Source organism: Amblyomma americanum, chromosome 3, assembly GCF_052857255.1.
Source record: "Amblyomma americanum isolate KBUSLIRL-KWMA chromosome 3, ASM5285725v1, whole genome shotgun sequence".
Classification (NCBI taxonomy): Eukaryota; Metazoa; Arthropoda; class Arachnida; order Ixodida; family Ixodidae; genus Amblyomma; species Amblyomma americanum.
In genome coordinates, this window is record NC_135499.1 from 216,250,789 (window position 1) to 216,273,578 (window position 22,790).

The window sequence follows — 22,790 nt, forward strand, 5'->3', positions numbered from 1 at the left end:
CATATAGCAGCAGGTTCACAAGTGATTTGTGAGACAGATTTCTCTATAATAGCTAGCACGGATAAAAATAAAACACATATCAGTTATCACGTTTCAGCTTTTATCGACTCAACTTGATTAATATCAAATTTTACCCAGACTTCCAAGTCTTCGTCTTCTTCTGCATTTCCCATTACACTTTTATCCGCCTTATATCTGCCAGTCAACGAATCAGGCGAAGCTTACGCCTTACGACACGCTCAGGTTCCGCCACAGGAGACGAAGGAGATGTCAGAGTTGACCCGCCGGGCCATACTAGATGTCGCGATATCAAGGAGGTTATATAACCCCCTTGCGTGCCTTGCAGGCCGCCTAAATCGACCAGGCCGATTTACAGGCCGATGTAGGAGGCCTGTATACGCATCTAGATATGTATACCACGCATACGTGTCTTGCTCATCGACACCATCACATGGCAAGCACCCTCAGATATATCGGCTGCCGGGGTTACGGCCCTCCGCTCGTAAAAACCGGAGAGCAGTGACGCCTGCTGAGAACGCGGGCTGCCGTGAGCAGAGACGGGACCATTCCTTGTTCATTGCGGTCCACACGAGGAGTGGCGTCGTATTTTGAGATGACGAGGGAGCTGTCGCGGCGACCGGTCACTTAAGAATAAGCCGAGCTTCGGACCGGGATATTTGCCTTTTTTTTCTGGGTTTCGCTTACTCCAGGTTGTTTTGCTAATAAACGCCTGCTTTTCTAATGCTTGTAAGACCCCAAGTTTCGACTAAAATTTCTTGAATTTCCATTTTTTTTCTTTATTTAATAATTACCCCGCATTGTCTGAAGGCCTTACAGCAGAGGGGTTACAAATTCGTAAAAAGACATCTTAATTAACAGAGTATACTTGAACTTCCGATAAGTGATTCTACTGTTGCACAGTCTTGACAAAAAATGTCAAGCAAGTTTGTCCTGGCACAGTACTCTCGAATTTTGCAAGAATGATCATGTCGTTTTGAAACGTAAAAGGGCTGTATAAAATAAATTTCCCGATTTATGCCAGTTCTATTGTGAAATATTGAGTAGAATAATCTTAGCCTTAATTTCCTTCTACGAGAAGGTAGAGATTCCTGTTGCAAATAATTCTTCATTTCCGTACAACTATATCTTCACCCGTACCTTCCCAATACAAACCTGGCTGCCCTGTTGTGGATTCTCTCCAGCTTGTCAATCAACGATAGCTGTGCAGGGTCCCATACAACACAGATATATTCCATGATAAGTCGCACACACGACATTAAAGCCATTTTCTTGAGGTTTTGTTGCGAACACTTTAAGTTACGTTTAAGGAAATTCAGCGCCCTACCAGCTTTGCCAATCACATGATCCACATGTACACTCCATGAACAGTCATTCGACATTATAACACCTAAGTATTTATATGTGCATTGCTGACTAACCATTGCATTATTTATTTGATACTGAGCCAGAATTTTGTTCTTTTTTAGTGAAAAGCAAAAGTGGGCACATTTTGTTGTATTCAGATACAATAATACATGAGCGTCGATCATGTATTATGTTTTATTACGCAAATGTAACGTGCATACAGATATGTGGACTTCTTTAACCGGCAGTAGTTTATTTTATTTATTCTTTTCTATCAAGAAAAAAATATAAAGTGCATCCAGGACAACGGACAAGGAAGACCAAACAACACAGGCGCTTACTCGCAACTGGGCATTTATTCAAAGAACGCAGAAAGAGAGCGAAAAAAAGCCACAAATGAAACTTAATCCTTCACGCAGGCGCATCAGGATAAGTATTCATGCAGGCGCATCAAGATAAGAAAACACCCTTTCATGCAGAACCACCATGGGGCCCGCAACACAGGTGTACTCATTCTTACGAATGTGATAGGCCTCTGAAACCTCTCTAGTTAGCTGATTAGGGTGTCTAAACAAGATTTTGGTTTGTTCAAGCAAAGGCTTGCAACCACTGCATTTCGAGCAGTGCTTAGCAAGATTGGATGAAGGCGACTTTTTCAAGGACAAAAAATGCTCCTGCAGGAGCACCTTAAGGCAGCGGCTAGTTTGACCAATATAGGTCCGGACACAAGAGAAGGGGATGTAATACGCCACTCCTTTTGCCTATCTGACATAGCGGTTCCCATGGTTCACTGTGCACTGCTTCCTTTTATCACATACGCTGCTGCTAGAGCGCGCGGCGTACAAGCACTATTAACTTTTTCAGGGGCAGAAAAAGAGACATTAACACCATATCTGTTGCCCACATTTTATAGTTGATGAGAAAACCGATGCACATAAGAAAGCACTTCAACATTTTTCTTTTTCTTCTCCTCCTCTGAACCGGTCAAAAGTGACCTATTGAAATCTTTAACTTTTTTGAGCACCTTGCTTGATGCTAGAGACAACACGTCCTCTGGAAACCCAGCCAATCTTACTCTATTCACTTGCTCCCAGAAGCTATCTTTCTACATGAGCGGCATAGAAGAATAAAATGACCCATAAGCCTCTGGAGGTAAAATGAGACGCATTAGGCGTTCGTGCTAATTTCGACGCACCTGCGGTGACTAGGGAGTAGTAGTTTGAAGCCGCCACAGCTGGCAGAAAAAAAGTCACTGGTGAATAAAACCTCGAAGTCTCTGCAGAAGAGTCTTACATACCTAGCGTATACCTGGCATTGCCGCAGAAATCAGAGACTTTTCACCACACGCGAAAGAAAAAAGCATAGCAGTAGAAAGGAGATGGAAACATTTTATCCTAAGTTCGTGCAGGGCTCGCTTTGTTGCCTTCCAAAGACACGCTGTAAAACAAAACAAAGTTAACATAGGCCTCGAAGATCAGGAGCGAGATTTATGTATTTTTTTCCAGTTCTGCTTTTGCCCAGACTTCCATCAATTCCATTTACTTCTTCATAGCGGTTCCGCAATTCTCGACTGGTTAGTCGCGTAAAAAACTGTTTAACAGGTAGCTGACTTGATCCAGGCTTGGAAATTACTGCAGCAGTATTGCTTCCCAGTTTCAAAGCATCTTCTCTGTGAGTGCCCTGCATTTGCGAGTGCAAGACGTACACTGTGTTGTGCCCTGGACCGCCTCGATCCTCGCCCATTAACAGAGCAAAAGATCCTCGGTCCGTGGCCACAACAGTCGACTGCCCTCAAGGCATACAAGGCACTCTTTGCCTACTTGAGAGCGACTGGATTGAGTGACAAATTGTGACAGCGTTGTGCGTGTTATGCCTTTTTCCCTTCTCTCTTCCTCCTTTTAGTCCCCTAATCCCTCTTCCCCAGTGCAGGGTAGCCAACCGGAACCCCTTTGTGGTTAACATCCCTGCCTTTCCCTCCTCCTCTTTATCTGTCTATCTTTTGAAAGCACAATATAAAATAATCTAATAAGAAGAGATACCATCACGAAGCAACAAAAAGCAGTCTACGAACACAACATGAGAAAAAAAAGTGGTAGGATTTTAACCTAGTTAAACCGAGAATACGTGCGAAAGCATGTGTTTAGCCTCGTTGGCTCATGGTTTTGCTTTTCTGGGCCGTCGGCACGCCTGGTGAGCATGATGAAGTTGATGAAGACGACAATCTGCAATGCACAGCGCGAGAGGTCATCGTCAAGGTCAAGCCTCACACAAACTCGGTCAGCCGGTCAGACCTCGTGAAGTAGTGGCTTCGCACTAATAGCAAAACAAAAATATGCACAACACACTTCTGTGAATCACCTGAACTCCCCTCCCCCTCCGGCGGTGCTGTGTGGCACTGGCTCGTGTGGATGGCGACAGCAAAGGTACTGCTGCCGCACAGTTGGTTAATTATAGGATCGCCATCACAGGCTTAGTCTCAGTCCAATCCCCACCTTACCCTCATTCAGGCCCTCCCCCGCGCGAGAAGAACGAAACATCAAAATTCAGTCCCCCCCCCCCCCCCCCCCCCCTCATATCACCTCCTCTCCTTCCCTCGTCCCGCTTACCCCAGACTGCGCCACTGCCTTGCCCGGTGGGCACATATGTGCACGGTGCTAGCCTCGTTAGCTCGAGCTCCCACAAAACTACGAGGGGCGGGCAGGACGCAGATCGAATTACCGCCCGGCGCATTGAACCGGGGGCCGGCAACGTGACATGGAGGTTGCGGGGGGGGGAGGGGGGGGGGGCACACTCATGCGGAGCTTGCCGCCGCTGCGGCGCTGCGAAAACGTTGGGGGATAACTGCACTTGGTCTTCTCCTCACTATCTTCGTTCCATCTGCTCCCACATCGACATTTTTTGGTATTTTTGAAAGCCGTTTCGCCCGTTATCTCTTTCTACTTTAGTTCTGCTTTCTCGAGGCGCTCACTTGTGAAGAAATTGCGTCTGAACTATGTGGAGACTCATCTATTATCTAATTAAAGAGTGCAGCTGTAGCAGTTCAATCGACCTCATGCACTTCTCTTGGATCTCTCACTCGGCCTGTCTTAACACCGGCACATTCTTTTACGTTAGCTCTCATGCTTTCTTTTCTCCTTTTACTCCATCCTTCATCGTATTTAGAACTTTCTATTGGCAAGTGGCGCAAAGTTAAATGCGTAGATGTTTTCCTTTCACACGGAAAACGAATTTCGTTAGTTGGAACTGTTTATATGCTGTCGGGATAACTTCGCGCGCAAAAAAAAAAAAAATTCCTTTCGTTATTTCGTAGCCCGTCCAGTCTGGAACGAGTAACTAGTATACGTCGTGAAGACAAGTTCTCGTGGTCGATGACATGATTCAATACCTTTTTCCCGTTATTTCCCGCCGCCACGGTGGCTCAGTGGTTATGGCGCTCGGCTGCTGACTAGAAAGACGGGGGTTCGATCCCGGCCGCGGAGGTCGCACTTCGATGGAGGTGAAATTCTAGAGGCCCGTGTACTGAGCGATGCCAGTGCACGTTAAAGAACCCCAGGTGGTCGAAATGTCCCTCATAGCGTGAGTAGCTTTGGGACGTTAAACCCTCTAAAACAAAACCAGAACCATTTTTCCCGACTGCCATTATTAAAATTCTCTTCGGGAGGTACAATGCACTAGCCTTAGGTCCTTAGCCCTATCCGTCAAGTATATGCGGTGCCCCAAAACATCAGTTCATGTAAATTTACGTTTAGCTCACAGCATTTAAATTCCACCTGCTTTCCATTTACATGAACCGCTCGCGGCGTCTGTATGAGCAGTAGCGCGAGAGCCGCTTCGTTGAATGGACAGCGCTTATTCAATACTTAAGAGGATAAGCGCTCCGGCTGTTCTTTTATTTCGCTCGTGCAAAACATCTCATCATTCGCTTCTTTTCACTTTGCTACGCCGATCCACACTGCGTTATTTACTGAAGCGCCAAAGAAAATGGCAGACGCGGTGAACTGTTTTGCACAGGGAGCGCCTGAAAAGGCCGCTGTCAGATCCCCTTAAGCCGCTTTCCGGGTCGCCCTGCGAAAGTCCTGAGCCGCAACAACCGCTGCAGACTCCGGGCAGTGAAGGGCGAATGCGTCTGAAGACGGTCATCAACCAACGCAGAATAGGAAGGCGACGAGCGAACTTGAGCACAACCGCAAGTGCGCGAAACGAAGCGCGAAGGCGGGACAAGTCAATACCACCTAGACTGGACAAGTCGCCCGCTCTCCTTCCTTCTCTCCAGCAGCACCCGAGATGGAACAGAAGAAGGAGGGAAGAGTGGCTTGCGAGGGAGGCAAGCCTCATGCTCTTCTCTCTCGTGAACGATGAGCTGTGCTGAGCTGAATGGCGGAGGTGCGCTGTACTCGGCGAGGCAACCAGCTCTGAGCTCTGTTACTGAAGCAGGAGAGAGGAGGAGAAAGAAGAAATGAAGAGGAGATACGACTACAAAGGGAGCTACGCCTCTTCTTGGCACAGAAGGCGGCGACCATCTCAGGGGCTCCCCTTTCAGGTTGTTTCGTATTTGTTTATTTTTCTCCTCCCGATTCCGATCACGTATGTGTCGCCGCTAAGGCTCTCCGATTTCCACCACTCGGGCAAAAGGCGAGGAGAATCCCAACCTGTCCTTTCCGTCAGTGCACACTTTTTCAGTATTTTGAGTTTACGATTTCTTGCTCACTCGCTGATATACACACTGGGCATCGGTAACTGGCTGTTGCTGCTGGTGCAGTCCCTCTCGAAAAAACTGCAAAGTCAGCCCGGCGGCATTCAGCAGCGTAGTGCCGGCCTGGTCTTTCTACGCTTTGTGCGCTCACATTGATGTTGTGTTCTTAAGCTGTTCTGACACCCCTCCCCACTTTCTTTCTTTTTCCATGCTACCAAGCTTGTCTGTTTTGTCTTCTTTTTGTTCCCTGTGGCTTCGACTCCCGACCCATCACTGATCCTAGCCGCTGCTGCTTGTTGCCGGCGCTGAATGTACGAGGCGTTCCTTGCCCTACCCACATTCTAACCTTCTCTTTAATTCCTTTGTTTTTGCACCCTGCGCACCGAAAATTTTAGATGTCGCAACGCCATGCTATGTTCCGAGCTCCTTTGGTCGCCACATTCTTTATTGCTCGCGTGTATTAAGTCCCGTCTAAATGCTGCAACGAGGGCGTTTTCAGGACTGCGCTTGAGCAGGCTTCCGCATTCTGTTTTTGCGAGCCTGTTGCTTCACAGTCAGAGGAAATAAAGAAGATCCGTATAGGCAATAGATAACCACTCGCAAGAACATACGCCTCGTCTGTATCCCTGCAAGCTTTCACTTTCTCATCTCCTATACTTCGCATTGGTTCAGAGACTCAACTTTCTTTGTTGCTTTTTCTTTTATGGTTTTGGTCACTTGGGTTCTTACTTCCTTGCCTCTTCCTCCTTGCTTCTACCCCCTTATCTGTCTTCTCCTCCACAATTTTGTGTGTGTGCGTGACTGAGTTCTTTTGGACCGCGTAGCGAAAACAGAACCGAATGAGGGGAATAGTATCAAATAACGGGCAAGAACAACAGAAAAGTACAAAAAGAGGTGGTTGTCCGGCGGACGTGGCCCGATAAATTCGCCGTCCTCAGCGAAAACTGCTTTTCGCGAATTTGCGGTCGGTCAGCGACAGTGAGGCTCCACGCAGACCAACGGTTCGTCCAAGCAGACGACGGAGGCAGGAGCAGCAGCAAACGTCATACCGGTCGTCTGCGGCTAGTGGTGCAGTCGCTGTCCTCCTTCCGCGCTTTCTTTCTTTCTTCCTTTCTTTCTTTCTTTCTTTCTTTCTTTCTTTCTTTCTTTCCTTCTTTCTTCCTTTCTTTCTTTCTTTCTTTCTTTCTTTCCTTCTTTCTTTCTTTCTTTCTTTCTTTCTTTCTTTCTTTCTTTCTTTCTTTCTTTCTTTCTTTCTTTCTTTCTTTCTTCAGCTTCTCATCTTGGTACGCCGCATGCCAGAGAGGAGGCAACGCGGTTCACTTATTTCTTCTGCCTCTTCTTCTGCACAGCGCTTGCTAGCATCACTGAGCGCGTCGCCGCTATATGAGGAATGCACTCGAGTTCGCCTCCGTCAGACATTCCTTTTTCTCTTTTTCTTGTTTATCTCCCTGTCGACCGTACATGAAAAGCAGGCACGACCAAGTTCGTTGAGAAGCGATGACGCCTGTTATTTTTGTATTTTCCTGAAGAAAAACGGAACAAGGGGCGTTCGCTGCCGAGGCTCGCTGTCTTGCACTGAAGGTAAAAGCGCTGTACAAATTAAGGTTTCTATAAAGCGTTTATGGAACACCCAAGACGTGTATAAGAACATCGGAAACTAAACTGCTCGCGAAAAGGCAAAGGTTTAGCACGTCATTGTGCGTGTCTGCAGAGCACTTTTGCCGAGAGACGCAAGATACGTGCTTATTTTTATTGGTTCGTTTGCACACGGAATGTCACTCTAAACTTCGCACTGTGTTCTGGGTAAACTTGAAGCGTGTTGCTTAACTTCTTTAAACGCAGGCGATTGTCCTCCTGAAGCATCCGCACCTTCGCCAAATGACGGTTCCCAAAACACTTTTCGCTGCTTTCTCCCTCCTTTATCCCTTCCCTTACGGCGCGGTTCAGGTGTCCAACGATATATGAGACAGATACTGCGCCATTTCCTTTCCACCAAAAACCAATTATTATTATTATTATTATTATTATTATTATTATTATTATTATTATTATTATTATTATTATTATTGCTTTATACTTCGAGATAGTATATCGTCGTCAACTCAAAAGAAAGTAAAGCACGTTATGTAGGCATTCCACCGTTGTAGACATGGAAGGTAGGAGAAACGGTACTCGTTCGGAGGTCGGCTTCATCTTCGTTATCGATCGGCTAGAGAGACGACTAAAAACATTTCGCTCGGCACAATGCGTCATAGCTAGATTTCTTTCATTGTTTTTCTTTTTTCGAGCTCGTTTTCAAGGTTTGGGTCTCGTGCAAGCTCGCAGTGGATCAGTCGGTCTGATATCTTTTCACATTTCATCTTTTAGTCACTGCTAACAGCATTTCATTTCCCCGTTTTATTTTTTTTAATTAAGGCGCTGCCGCATTCTTTGTTCTTAGGCACACGATGAATCAAAACCTCTTCTTTGAAAAGCTTCCGTTCTTGCAGTCGCAGGTCTTTGTTATCTTTAATTGGTCTCATTATTTTCTCATTCTGAATCACCGAAGATGCTGGCATGCACGAAATTCAACAACAGGACTCCGCGCTTGTGCGTACCTTTAAAAATGAGCTGCGTCCAGAGGAAAAGGAAAAGTCGCGAGTAAAGAGAGGTAAAGTAAAAAACAACGTCCGGTTTTTCGTTATTTTTTTTGCGTTGACTTATTTTCTCTGTGGGCGTCGATAGGATTGCGTGCCCCACTGTTTGATCATGCCATGCGAGAAAATCCAATCACAGCGCCCGTATCCCGCGCCTTCCTCCAACCTTCGTGATAGAGCGCGACTGTGCTGCCCTGTTTGCTCCTGTGCCAATGTGCGTTTACATCGCACAGTGTGTGTCGACATTCCAAGTTTTTTTTTATGATTCATGACACAGCCTAGCGCACTCGGTAATTCGACACAACTTGCCCGTGGTCGAGCGTAGAGTGTCTCCCCATCTCCGCTGCGTTGTTTGCTCCTGAGGGCTTTCATGTGAAATGATTTTTTTTTGTTTCACTTCGTTTAGTTTTCTGCAGGACGTTTCTATAGTAACGGGCACTGTCAAAGAAAGGCAAAGTGAACATTCATGCACCATTCATACTTCGCACCTTTCTACGCGTTGCGAAGCAGCGACATTGTTGTAGGTATTGAAGAAAAATTCGGGAGACAAAGAAATAGTAAGAGCTCTGACGCCACGGAGCTCTCACATTCGGAGAACTGCTTCTCCGTTTTTTGCATTTACAACGCCTGAAGATTTTCTCTCTGTTTTGCGGTGATCTGGACACTTTACTGCGCTTTTTTACAGTTGCTATGGGAAGATGCGCAGTTCGCAAGCACTGGACTCAACCTGCTCGCCTAAGAACAACGTACTAAATATTTGCGATCTGATAAATGCAGCATAGCAGCTGAACAAAGCGCGACTTCTTCGGTGCGGGTACTGGAACTGTAATTTTATTTGTTGGACTATCAGAAAAATCCTGGAGCCCCGAGCAAAGGCAGATAAGACTGTACTGCTGACGGGACTCTGGGCACCATGTAAAGATACAAAATACGCGGATACGTTCAAAGCAACACTGTGGGACAATGTTTACAAAATGATAAATGCATCGATACAAAACAGGAACCAATGCATTTCATCGAAGTACCAAGAGCTGAAAGAAGATAAACTCTAACAACATTTTTAAATGAACGAAGTTTTAAAATTCTGCTGATATAATGTGTGGATGAAAGGCAGTTTATTGACAGAAACCGAAACAACATAGGAGGTCATCTGCGTATCATAGACAGTTCTAATACGTTAGTTAGTTCTAAGCAGAGGACATTTATTAACATGCAACCAAATGTTGCCGCAAAGTACGGGTGTGAAGTAGACTTTACTTTTCAACATGTTTTATTCTGGACAGTGAGCTCCAGTCCGTGACCAAAAAAAATTTTTTTACGCTTTTTTCATGAAGTTTGGAAAGCTACTGCATTTGTTTCTTAATTTGATAGTATTTGTCGTTAACCCTTCTTGTTCGCGGGGACTAATACAGTAGAAAGTGCAGGAATTAGCTAAATATTATTCGTTGCGTGTGTTTGTGTTCTCCTTCCCGCGCTCCGTCAGGTACTTTAGGCAGAAGCAAAACGTTGGTCACCATCAATGCCCCAAGCTGTGTATTAAAGGAAAAAAAAATACTTAAGCATACAATTAGAAGCTTGATCAGAACGCACATTTTAATGAAAGCGAATGAAACAACTTCTTAAAAGCCACCGTTAACTCATTTCTCGCACTTATGTGACTTTTACAAGCGATATTACTGTCAGCCCACCATAGCTGTAGTATTTACTGGTAAATTGGTCGCCACGTCGTGTAGGTCGAGCCCCTAACCTCGGGAAGTGCAAAAAAGTGCAAAAAGCTCTGAGGCTGCAACAAGTAGTTACTCTGACCTGCACAGCGCGTTGCTATTGCTGGTGCAGAGGTGACATGAGAAACGCGTCACCGAGGGTACGTACCACTGTACAGTCGGCGTTAACTTGGCGGTGGTCGTTTTCACGAAGGCCAGCGAAAACCAATAAACTCTTTTTTCTCTTCAGACGATGCCTCATTCTCTCCAAAGAGTAGCGGTGAGGGATACAACGACGAAGCAGCCGACTAATTTTTTTTTAAATTTCTGTGGTTCTCTTTGAAATTTAATTCTTGGTAGGGTACCTTATCTGAGTAGGTTTGCCGTAATGTGATCACCTTCATGTGTAGTCCGGTGCACTTTCGCCCAGCGCAGAGATAGCGTAAATACACGATACATATCAGAGCGCGCCAGAAGGCGCGAGCTTGAACCAGCCTTTTACTCGTTCTGTTAATGTTCTTCAGACAAGATAAATGTCCGCAGCGTGACAGATGGCGTACAGTCAAAATCAAAACGAAGGCGATCACTTCATGGCTAACGTGCTCAGGTAAACCTTTACACCAGACCGAAAATCTACAAGCAGACTGATGAAATACATAATTATAGCTGACCCCATCGCACCTATATGTTTATCGGCCCCTTTTTTTGGATAACGATTGACCGTCATGCTAGAAAAAATTTGATATTTGTCGGCTTCAGATCAACCTTCAGATTAACGCTGACTGTACATTGCCGGCATTAATATATAGAGCAACGAAGAAAAAATTGTGCGAACATATGATCGGCCACGTGACGGTACGGAGAGGCTCAATGGTGATCGCCGAATCCCACTTATTTTGGGACTTTTTTTTTTTGCTGGACTCTGAGAAAGAGCTTCCACGCGAAATTTTCGCATAGTGTAGCTGTGGTCGCTACAGTGGTCGCTACTGTGGTCGCTACTCTGATAGACTCTAAAAAGCTGTAAGCAAGGCTGTCCGCGTTGGCATGGATTGCACAGCTCTCTCCTGCATACTTTTTGTAGCCGTAACCGGGTTCGCGCCCTATTCGGGTCTTGACTTTTATCTTTAACCAAGGAAGTTACTCTGCCTTTCCGGCTAATTTTTGAAATTCACTGAAAACTAGTGAAGATTTCTTTTTCTCTTTATGCCGAATTGTGGCAAGAAAAATCCCTTTCAATGAGGAACATTCACGAATGGAACACTAATGCCTCTGCGCGTTTGATGAAGACGATAATTCTAATTCTTAAATGAAAAATAAAGATTCTGTTGCCATTGAGTCAATGCTGTCAGCGTTTCTTTGCGCTAGTTGGCTGCAAGCTAGACACTCGGTTTAATATTTATGGTGTCGTTAACGACGAACTAAAAAATCGCCCCGCTATATAGGTCACGTAAGCGTTTCATATTCCCTTTGTCGCTGCTGCGTTTACTTCTGGTCATCCACGGGAATGAAACAGTAGGGATACAGGTCCCATGCATTTTGTTGGGAACGGCACGTTAGAGCGTCGCTATATGAAGACTTCTGGCGTCAGTGAAAACAAAAGAGAGATTATGTGCATCCAACCAGTTCTTTGAAGGTGCGAATCTCTAGACTAAATGCTCATCTTCTTCGCTTCCTGTCTCACCCCGCACGAACTTTTTTTTTTAATATAGGGCGCGTGGCATGCGTTCCACCAGCAGCATCATAACTCATCGGAGCGCATGCTGGCACTCTTGGACCCTCGGCAGCTTTGTTTTGTGTCGCGAGGCTGTTAATTTTCGTTCTGTTATTAGGGAGCGATCTAAACAGAAAATCACCATTCGACATCGCAGTACTCGGCCTCGGCCAATAAAAAAAAAGAGCTCTCGAGCGCAGCGCCATCTTTCAGGTCGTCAGGACAGTTCAGTCTCCGGGAGAGAAACATGACAGGTCGCCATGCACAGTCACTCAGGCTGACGACTCTCTATTCCGGGCGAAAAGTGTTCTGGTACGTACACTGTACATCCCGCACAAATCAGCCCTGCCTAGATGTTGCTCCTGTTAGCGACGTACGTCTGCCCAATGCGGAATCATCGTGAACAAGCTTGACACCAAATGGAAAATCTAAGGGGAATATTAATAATAATAATAATTGGTTTTGGGGGAAAGGAAATGGCGCAGTATCTGTCTCATATATCGTTGTACACCTGAACCGCTCCGTAAGGGAAGGGATGAAGGAGGGAGTGAAAGAAGAAAGGAAGAAGAGGTGCCGTAGTGGAGAGCTCCGGAATAATTTCGACCACCTGGGAATCTTTAACGTGTGCTGACATCGCACAGCACACGGGTACTGTTCTGCGATCTAGTGGCTGTGGTTTTTGCAGGCAGAACATGTATTGTTTTGTTGTCGTTCCCATAGCAGAGCGAAATCGAATAGGCTTTGCACTATCCTTTTCTTTCTCCCTCTTTCTCTCTCTTTTGTTTCTGTTTAATGCTCATGGCGAGACAGTGTGACGTATGTCTTGTGTTCAAACGGACGTTGTCCTGCTCGATGCTACTCGACTGTTGCGTGATTTTTCCTTTTATTTTCCTCTTTGTTGTTTATAATGTTTGGTAGCTGCTGACGGGCCGTTTTTCAGAGCGGGTTTGGGGAAGCGAACTCTCTACACTCCATTTCCTCCATGCTAAGCCTAGAAAGTGGTCGTCGTTTTAATGTTCTGCAATACATTCTTAGTCGTGAAGTCACCGTTTATACAAGACCGTTTTTCCAATAACTCAGTCAGTTGCACGCGTGTTTGAGATTAAATGTGCCCTGAGAGGAATAGATTGATTCGAAGCCACACTTACCGCTGATTTGGCTGAAGAATAACGATGTGTATCTTACCTTCGACGGCACCAATCCCTGTTACAAGTGACCGCCTACCACGAACCGAGAGCCGAAAAGCTGGTTCAGGTTTTTTCACCGTTGATTTTCGCACTGCCTTGGATAAAACCTGGAATATCTAAAGGTGCACCTCAGTACTAGTGGGCTCCAAGGCATCCGTAAGAACCTTCCTTTTTTTAGGGAAAGACGATAATGAGCTGTTCGGCACTATAGGCTTGGTCATGATCGCTCTATTTTCGAACAGACCCACTACAGCTCTTTTGACAATTTCTTGCGGCATCATACCTAGCTCTTTGTTCTTCGGCTCATAACCATAGCCAGCACGCACCTGAAACGAAGTGAAAATGAAAACAAAAGCTGCTAGCTGCTCCAAATGAACTCCGCAAATAGCATTAGCTTCAGACCACATCCTCTCTCCCTCACTCGCGAATGACATTATCAGCGGCATCGTTTGCCAAGCTGCCAGTCGTGCGGAACAATATTTTGCTTAAAAGGCGCGTCTAGATACTGGAAACGGCTTACGCCGGATCTCTCTGTGAACGATAGCGAAAAATTAACACCGTCCTTTTCATTTTTTTTTTCTCACCATCGTTCTCTCTTCTATCCATTTCTATCTGTTTCTGCTGATTATTCAGTGAGAAACCGAGCAGCAGAACGAGAGGGCTAAAACAGATAAGCGCAGGAGCCGTGAAAGCGATCTTCGGCGGGGGCGCACACAGTCAGAAAGCCATTTAGCTCCCTTCACCGAGCGCCCGTACTGCGTCGTACTCAGCGGCCCGTGTGCAGCCTCCTTCACAGAGCCCGTAATTCCGCACCGTTCGGACGTGAGCTGACTGACGTCCCAGCACTCGACGAGCAAAAGAACCGGCGCTCAGTCTGTGGAGGTAGGTCGGCGGATCCTGCAGGTCTTCTCTACACTCACGCGCCCATAGCTACCACGTGGAGAGACTCGCTCTGCAACTCTTGATTATCAATTCATGGCCGCTGCAATCCGTCTTGTTCGAGTCGTGCAGTATAGCGGAAGCTCTGCTCGGAATCACATAATCGGGTGCCTTGTTGGCAATGCTGTTCACACCTAAGAACGGCTCGCGACCGGTGAGTGTCTGTATACCCTGGCCCATCAGGATAGCCAAGAATGCGACTGCAAAGTTAAAGGCTAATCTCGAGTCTTCCACTAGTGCGAAAAATTTAAAAATCCGATTCACAGTTTGCTCAAACCAGGTGCAGCTTCTACGACAGTGCATGCTTCTATCGCCGGAAACCGAAAGTGCAGCGCCCTCTTCTAACCAGGTACCCTCGCGGTGCGGCGCGCTTCCCAGACGTGACGGGTCGCGCGGCAAGCCTCTGAGCAGCTGCTTTGACCGGAGACACGCATTAGCGGTTTAGAGTGCGCTGCTCCCCGTTGCCGGATGAAACCAGTCACGCTTAATCAGGACTAACGTTGAAACGTCCGCCGTCCTTCCACGAGTGCACGCGCGCGGCAGCTCTGCTTTTCGCTGCTGGAAAATCTCGCGCACGTGTGCGACCTCTTTCAAAGTTGTTTCTTTTCACCGTCTCTCTTTTACATTACCGAGGCCTTGAGCAGGCCATTGAAAGAACTCTTTGTGCGTCTACAGAGTGGACGCCCGACATTTGTGAGCGCGTGCCGGCGAGTGCCTGCTATGTCAACGATATAAATGTCAATACTGGCCAATTTCAAATTTCTTTTTCCGCATGTCAGGGAACGCTGTCAATAGCTCACGACAGCCTTCAATCTATCTGGCGACCAATATTGCTTAGAGAAACGTTCATAGGCGAGCAGACATTGAGCACCACTCGTTTGGCCAGTGAAATGGGAGGTGTGATTAATTCTGGACAAAGCTGCCGCGGTGGCTGAGTGGTTATGGCGCTGGGCTGCTGGCCCGAAAGACGCGGGTTCGATCCCGGCCGCGGCGGTCGAATTTCGATGGAGGCGAAATTCTAGAGGCCCCTGTACTGTGCGATGTCGGTGCACGTTAAAGAACCCCAGGTCGTCAAAATGTCCGGAGCCCTTCACTACGGCGTCCATCATAGCCTGGGTCGCTTTGGGACGTTAACCCCCTCTAAACCAAACAAATTCTAGACAAGGGCGACTGCCGTTTTTAGAGGCAAAATATCTGTACTCCGCAAGTGGAGTGGCTGTCGAATGTTATAAGAAGTCGTTTTCAGAGCCTAAGCATTTTACTCTAATTTAGCGTGGAGGACGACCAAAGAATGTACAATATTTGGTTTTAGTTTTCATGCACACAAGTCCAATGTCATCGTTTCGTGTCGATTATAGCAGTGCATCCTGCATTACGGTTCACGATGCTGTCTTTCATTAAAGAAAACTCTGATATTATGCGGAATCGAGGAATCAGTGGTTTGACTCGGTTAACTCCAGTTCGAGTGCGCAACGTCTTGAGGGCATTCACTGTTACCTTTAGATAGCGGAAACATTTTCATATGCATTCTTTGAGGTGACTCGTATATCTTTATTCACGCTCGCTGACGGAGATGAGGATTGTCGCACAGTGGCCGCAACAGTCTTCGGCTTTGCGGCCTCTCAGGCACTGCTGCATGTTTTGAGGGTGTTGCGACCGCGAAACAGGTCATGGTAATGCTGTAAGAAAAGTACGCACTTCCTTTCTATACTTCGCCCTCTTTTCTCCTTCTCTTTGATACCCTCATGTGTTTATCCTCGGTGTGGTGTAGCAAACCGATACCTGCTCCTGGTTAACCTCCCTGCCTTTCTTTTTCCACTCTACCTCTCTTTCTGTCTCACTGAAGCAGGAACCTGTAACTAGTTTGGAGTATTCATTCATTCAATTAGCTTTATTATTCGTGGAATCACTGTGAGTTTCCTAACGCAGATCGTTGGTGTTGTAAGCATCTATAGAAATTTTTGCGAAGTGCGGCACGTAACGTAGACCTGCCAAGTGTGTAAATTATGGCTTAGCATCATTACCACAAGAAATTTCCCATAATTTTTCATTTACACACATCGAATTTCATTAGCCATATATAATAATAGGAAGCTAGCAAGGCCGTAAATGTACTTTAAAAACCAGATCGGTCTCAGCTTTACATATTGCGGAACTCCGGAGGTTTCAAGACATGAGAGAAAAGTCACTTTTGTGAAGCACTTGTCACTATAGCTCTCACCGGTCTTCCTATTTCAGTATCATTGTTCTGCACAGCAATACAGTTAGCTTCTACGAACGGACTCTTTCTAGGGCTAAGGTTTCTTCATCCGAACCTTTCAAGTCAGGCGCCAGGTAATGAAACAACAACTATTCGATCGTTGATAATGCTGGCGCGCCATCTTCATTTTTCTGGGAAATTATTTTTCTTAAGCCGTTTGTGCCAAGCAGCGAGATCTGCTAAACAGGTGACATTTGACTTTCTACCGAATCCTGGGTTTTAGTGACATGAGAAAGAAAATACACAGGCTGATAACGCATGCCGGGTCAGGGCTGCCAACACCAGCAAGTATCTTAAGGACACTTTTCTGTAAATTAATAATAAAACATCAACAGTCACCGGGAAGACGTGCGCTGATACACGCCGTCCACATCGAACTTCGCAATGGCGTTGGCTGGGTTTACTTCAAATCTCTGCCCGGAGTCATCCAGTAGTGAGTTTTTGCGCTTAGAGGCAAAATTGTTAACGCCAGCAGCATGTAAAACAGTTGTCCTGTTCTGAAACTGTATCATAAACCTGATCTAAATTTCTCTTTCAGGGAAAATGCACTCTGCACAAGTGTTTATTAGGTGAACCTGTAATGTAATGCTCAGTGATGCGACGAGGCTGTGGGTGATAGTGATAGTTCCCAGCGCAGTATAGCGTTTTACGCATTGCCATGAAAATCATCTTAACATGCGCCTATGTTTGAAAGAAAAGTAACAAAAAAAACTTACGGCCACACTCACACAAAAGTTGTATTATAACGACATAAAGTGAAATGAGTTTCAGTGTTGTAATATGGACGCAACCTTGCCCCATATCATGTGTTAGCTGCCTTTAAAACAGAATGATTTTCAGAGTCCGTTGCCGTTAATTTCTTTTTCTTCATTTTTCCTTAAATGCACGTTTATTTCTCGATTGCCGGTTCTTCACAATAAATACACACACTACAGTAAGAGAGTAGGCTCCATGCATGTCAATCTCTGCTTTTGTTCGCAGTCTATGTATTGTGCGTGCGTGCGATTGTTCTTAGTTTGCTTTTATGTTCCAATACAATGCAGAGATGACTAGTTAATTTGGTGGCACGCGTCTGTCACCAAAAATTGGTGATATATGACTCGTGCTCTCATCCTCACCCTCCCATGAACGGCGTCCTACATTGCCTCGCTCTGCACACCACGTGGCGAGCGTCAGCTGCTTACGATACCACAGCGACGCCGCAAAAAGAACAAACGTAGTGCAGGCGAGGCCGAGGGGAAGTTGTGGAAATCCCAAAGGGGGCAGCGTGCGCGTGCCTTGAATCACGAGAGCGCGGCCGCGCCCAGCGGCATTGATCGCAACGTAGAGCACGTGGCGAGCACAGAGCAGCCAGCATTCGGTACTACGAGTGTGTTTGCCCTATGGCCCTATGACAGCACTAAGAACGACATGATAGGCATGATATCTCCGGCGAGAATGGGACGATGATGGAGTGCGCACCGTCATCATCATCATCATCATCATCATCATCATCAGCCCGACTGCGCCCACTGCAGGGCAAAGGCGTCTCTCATGTCTCTCCAATTAACCCTATCCTTTGCCAGCTGCGGCCATCGTATCCCCACAAACTTCTGAATCTCACCCGCTCACCTAAAATTCTGCCGCCCCTTCTACGCTTGTCTTGTCTTGGAACCCACCACTCCGTTACCTTTAAGGACCAGCGGTTATCTTGCCTTCGCATTACATTTCTTCCTCCCCGATGGCAGGGCACTCAACAATAAAATGACCGTTGCAGTGTGGCGTGCTCATTGCCTCGCTCCGCACACCACGTGGCAAGCGTCAGCTGCTCCCGATACCACAGTGACGCCACAAAAAGCACCCTTCTTAAAAGCACCCCTACAAAAGCACCCTTCCTAAAAGCACCCCTACAAAAAGCACCCTTCCTGATCCCCACGCATTTCATTGTTTTCTCAGCTTTAATTGTAGCAAAAGTGGCGCTTTCCTGCACACGGCACTCGCTATTCGGACAAACCCTTTCGAAATGGATGACTCCCGCTGGCGACGCAACGTCGGTCGCCGTGTGGCTTCGTCCTGTCGCCCAACATTACTGCAGGGGCGGGTGTATGGGTCACTCTTGGAGCAGATGGTCGTGAGGGGTGGTCCCATTTTAAGGCGGCATTTCTTGAACTTTTTTCGTCGAAAAAGTGGGGCTCAGGATAGTTTTCTTATGTGAAATTCGGTACCGCCCACCTCCCTCCACAGCTCACCTTTGAAATCCGCCCCTAGATCACATTGTTGCCGCAGTCATCGCGGGGGCAGCGAACAGTGCATGCAGCAACGGAACTAGTTTATGGAAGAAGCAACTTTCTGTGTAAAGGTATACCGAACATGCCGGGATTAGGAACCAGGTAGTCTAGTCCGCATGCATAAGCCTCTGCTTTTCATATTGCAAAAAGCGACAAAGTCATCGGAAGTATTCTCGTACGTTTTAACATAGCTGGCATAATAATTTTATTTCGTTTCGCCGGGCTTTTTGTTATGCGACGGCGCTTACAAAAACTACGCTGTCCAGCCAACCGGAAAGGATTCTTTTTCTCGGGTAGATGATTCGCTGCCTGCAACCACTTGGCGCACTTTGACCATATTTCCTATGTTCAATCAACTGTAGCGCTCTGCGCTACATAGTGTCAACGTCATTGTTCTTTAGACGAGAGCACCGCATGACCTGTGACGACTCTGTGCGCATTGATTCTAGTCGATCATTAGAATTGAAGGCACGCTAACTTTTTAAAAAGTGAGATAAGTTCTAGACTTCCTTCCGGCGGTTCTCCAAGCGTGCTTTTCAGTAACGTCGTTAGCTTATCATCAGTGATTCTGTGCCCTCCAAGGTTCTTCACGTATGTTCCCTACCATCAAATTATGCCCATATTCAGCTTTTTTTTGTGCGATTAAAATGTGCGCAAAATTTTATTGGCAACTCATTTCTTAATAACCGCGATTAAGTATTACTATTATTCGCTGTCGCGCCTTTGTCTGAAGCAGAGGCCTAATTGATACATTTTTTTTATCGCCTTGACTGCTGCAATACTTCACTTGATTATCTTCCTTTGTGAGGAGGTGAATGTGCATTGTGTTTGTGTGTGCATGCGCGCATGCGAGTGTGTGTTTGTGCGTGCGTGTGTGCGTATGCGTGTGCGTGTGTACCAGCACCAAGACCATAAGGTTGTTCCTGGCCACCGAAAATAAAGATTGATTTTTTATTTATTTATTTATTTATTTATTTATTTATTTATTTATCTATTTATTTATTGATTGATTGATTGATTGATTTGGCAGTGTGAGAGCGCACGCGTAGATTCAGCGCTCTGCTGCCTACAACTAGACACGACGCTGCCGCAGATGTGGCTGCGCCCGGAACCCGCTGCCATGGTAGCGTCGGCTTGCATTGCGTTTCGACCCGAAGGGTTAGAAATTAACAAAAAGTAACCGGCTCAAGAAGCCAGTAATCAGGTATTACTGGGCCGATAACTGAGTTGCGCTAATAGCTCCCCATGTGACGGTTTCCTTAATCCGTCGCCAAATTAAGCAGCCACGCGAATGCGCTTCCTACGCGTATAAGGAGGCTGCTGCAAAACGATAGACGGCAGGGGAGAATGAGGGAGGCAGTGATTGAAGTTCATAGTTCTTCAGCGCAACGGCACGTTTTTAGCCAAGGAAAGGAAGACAGAAGACAGAAAAGAAGAAGGACGAACAAGGACGAACACAGCGCTGTGTTCGTCCTTGTTCGTCCTTCTTCTTTTCTGTCTTCTGTCTTCCTTTCCTTGGCTAAAAACGTGCCGTTGCGCTGAAGAACTATGAACTTCAATCAACAATACCAACTAGCCCAAGAACTAACTCTACTGGAGGCAGTGAGCACTCTTCGCATATTTCTAGGTTGCGTGTCGCCCTATGGAACTGGCAGTGTTCTCTTTATTTTCATTTTTGTTTTCATTTTCTTGCCTGCCCCCCCATCTCTTCTAGTACCAGGGCTAGCTTGCCCAAACTTGTAACTCCCTTGAAAGCTCCCTTCCCCCCCCCCCCCCCACCTCTGCGCCCTTCCTTTCCTCCCCTTCTGTTCGTCCTACTTCTAATTTTCGCTTACATTGCATATGCTTTATAGTGTCACGTTTTGTCTCCCCGTATCCCCTTGTATACTGGTTGCGCGTTCGCTCAATCGCCACCTTTTCTTTTTTCGTGTTCTGATGCTCCTGTTGTTGCTTTTTTTTTGCCGGAAGTTGTCATCCAGCGTTTTTTTTTTATGCGCCCCTTCCACTGTGACTCATTAGGGAGTGTTCTGGGCAGATTGAAGTGAAGCGAGGGCTGCCTTCCTGGTAGCAGCCTTCATTTATGTTATGAAGCGACAAAAGCTCGACTGCACTCTATAGCTGCGCGTCATTCGGTGATTGTCCCTATCAACCCGTTGATGATGTTGGTTGGAAATGCGAGCTGGAATAATACAGCACGTTGTGCGTTGTCGTACCCTTTGTTGCCTGTTTCTCTTGCTACAGGACGGAACCGAAGCGCGTCCGCTTGCAAAGTGCGCTCAAATGCTGCAACTCAGCCTTAGATGGCGATATCTGAGATTGGCCAATTTTTTTTTCAGAATAAGCGGCATGTCCAATGTGGCGGTCAATAGCGAATAGCATGACGCCATAGTAACGCGGCCACCTTATGATGGCCGATCACGTGACCACCAATGAGAAATGGTTCACGTAGAAGCAGCCTGCGCGCGTTAACACCACAAAAATAGTGCGACATTCACGGAACCAATCAGATGGGGTGGGCTCTTGTCAGCCTATCAGCGAGTGCGGGGTCATTTGGCGAAAGGCACCCATCATGAACAACGTCGATTAATCTTTGACCTAGGGGGTAAATGCATGGCAATGAGTGGCTTTAGGGGGTCATGGTTAAAAAATGAACAGCAGTAAAGGTTAACGTCAAACACGTACAAGTCGGTATCTGAGAGGTACTATACAGCCGTCCACTGGATCAAAAGGCTTCAAGAACCCCAGCAGCCAAACTTTTAATACTCTGGCCCGAGACGCCAAGGTCCAGGCCCCGAGAGCTTTGCATCATCAAAGGATTCGCTGGGAGTTTAAGTGTGTCTGCAGTTTTGAAAGAGAAGAGCGCAACTAAGGGCACGCACAGTCCGTTATAGAACGCCAGAAAGAGCTCTATCACTGACACCACATTAATGGTTCTGATTCTCGTCTGCTTCATATAAAAGAAATCAATGACTCTTACAACTAACGCACTTCGATGTCGCGTGTGAAGCTGCAGTCAAAGATCTAACTATATTGCTCGCATATCTTGTATTTCGCCGAATACAGGCGAGTACAAGTGATGCTTCTTCACTTGCCAACATGTGGACGCTGTCTGAATAACAGAGACTCTAAAGCAAGCCAACGGGGAGAGAGAAAATACTAAGCGGAGATGGAGTGGTGCTTGTTTTTTCACTTTGGCATTCATACGAAGAGAATTCAAAAGCAAATACGTTAGATGTCCGAAACGCCTATTTTGCGAGTTAGCGGCCGTCCTACAACTTCCTTTATTACAGCCAAGATATATTCATGTCTTCTATAGGTTATTTGCCTAAGCGTGACTCTGAATGGGGGCAAAGCGCAAGACCAATTGTAGACGTCGTTAGCCTAAAGATGCCAAGAATTTCTGTCGAGCTCCGATTAAGCAAACCCTCGTGCATTCACCTGCTTTCATTATGAGCTCAGCTGCAACAATCCATCCATGAATCCGTGATCTATGACTGGAGCTTTCAACATTCATGACCCTAGTCACCACATGCCTTCACCTACGTTTTTACATACCCTATTTCCGAGCTGTGTCTTGCTTTTTCTCGTTCTGCCCCGTCATCCACAAAATTCAGGGACGACTAACTCTATTCGCGTTCCGGGTCGAACTCGGGCTCATACTCCCAGAATGGGGGCGAGCCCTCTCAGGCAAAGGAGAAAGTTCGCACATCTGTCATCCAGCGATTTGGTATTGTATTAGCATTGTACACCTTCCTTGCACAAGGCGCATCGCTCTCTTACCGTCATTCGACGTCGCCTCCAAAGTCGTTTGGGTCCTCTTCTCTGCACTGCTTCATTAGCGCGGACGGCCCGAATGCGACACAGATGCGTTTTGACTAAGAGGCGCACACGGTGCCTAGCTCTTCTCCAGCCGCACTTCTCTACATTTAGTTCGGTGGCGCGATTAAAAATATGGCGGGCTTAAAAAGCCACCCCTCTCTTCTATAAGGCGTGCTGCTTGATTCGGAGACTGGACTCGAGCGGATGCGC

General features: G+C 46.5%; 1 protein-coding gene across 1 annotated transcript in view; it reads left to right on the plus strand.

Moving 5' to 3' along the window:
* LOC144126057 (neurotrimin-like) overlaps nt 1–22,790 on the plus strand; it is a 274,915-nt gene that overhangs the window by 195,043 nt on the left and 57,082 nt on the right. The window lies entirely within an intron of this gene.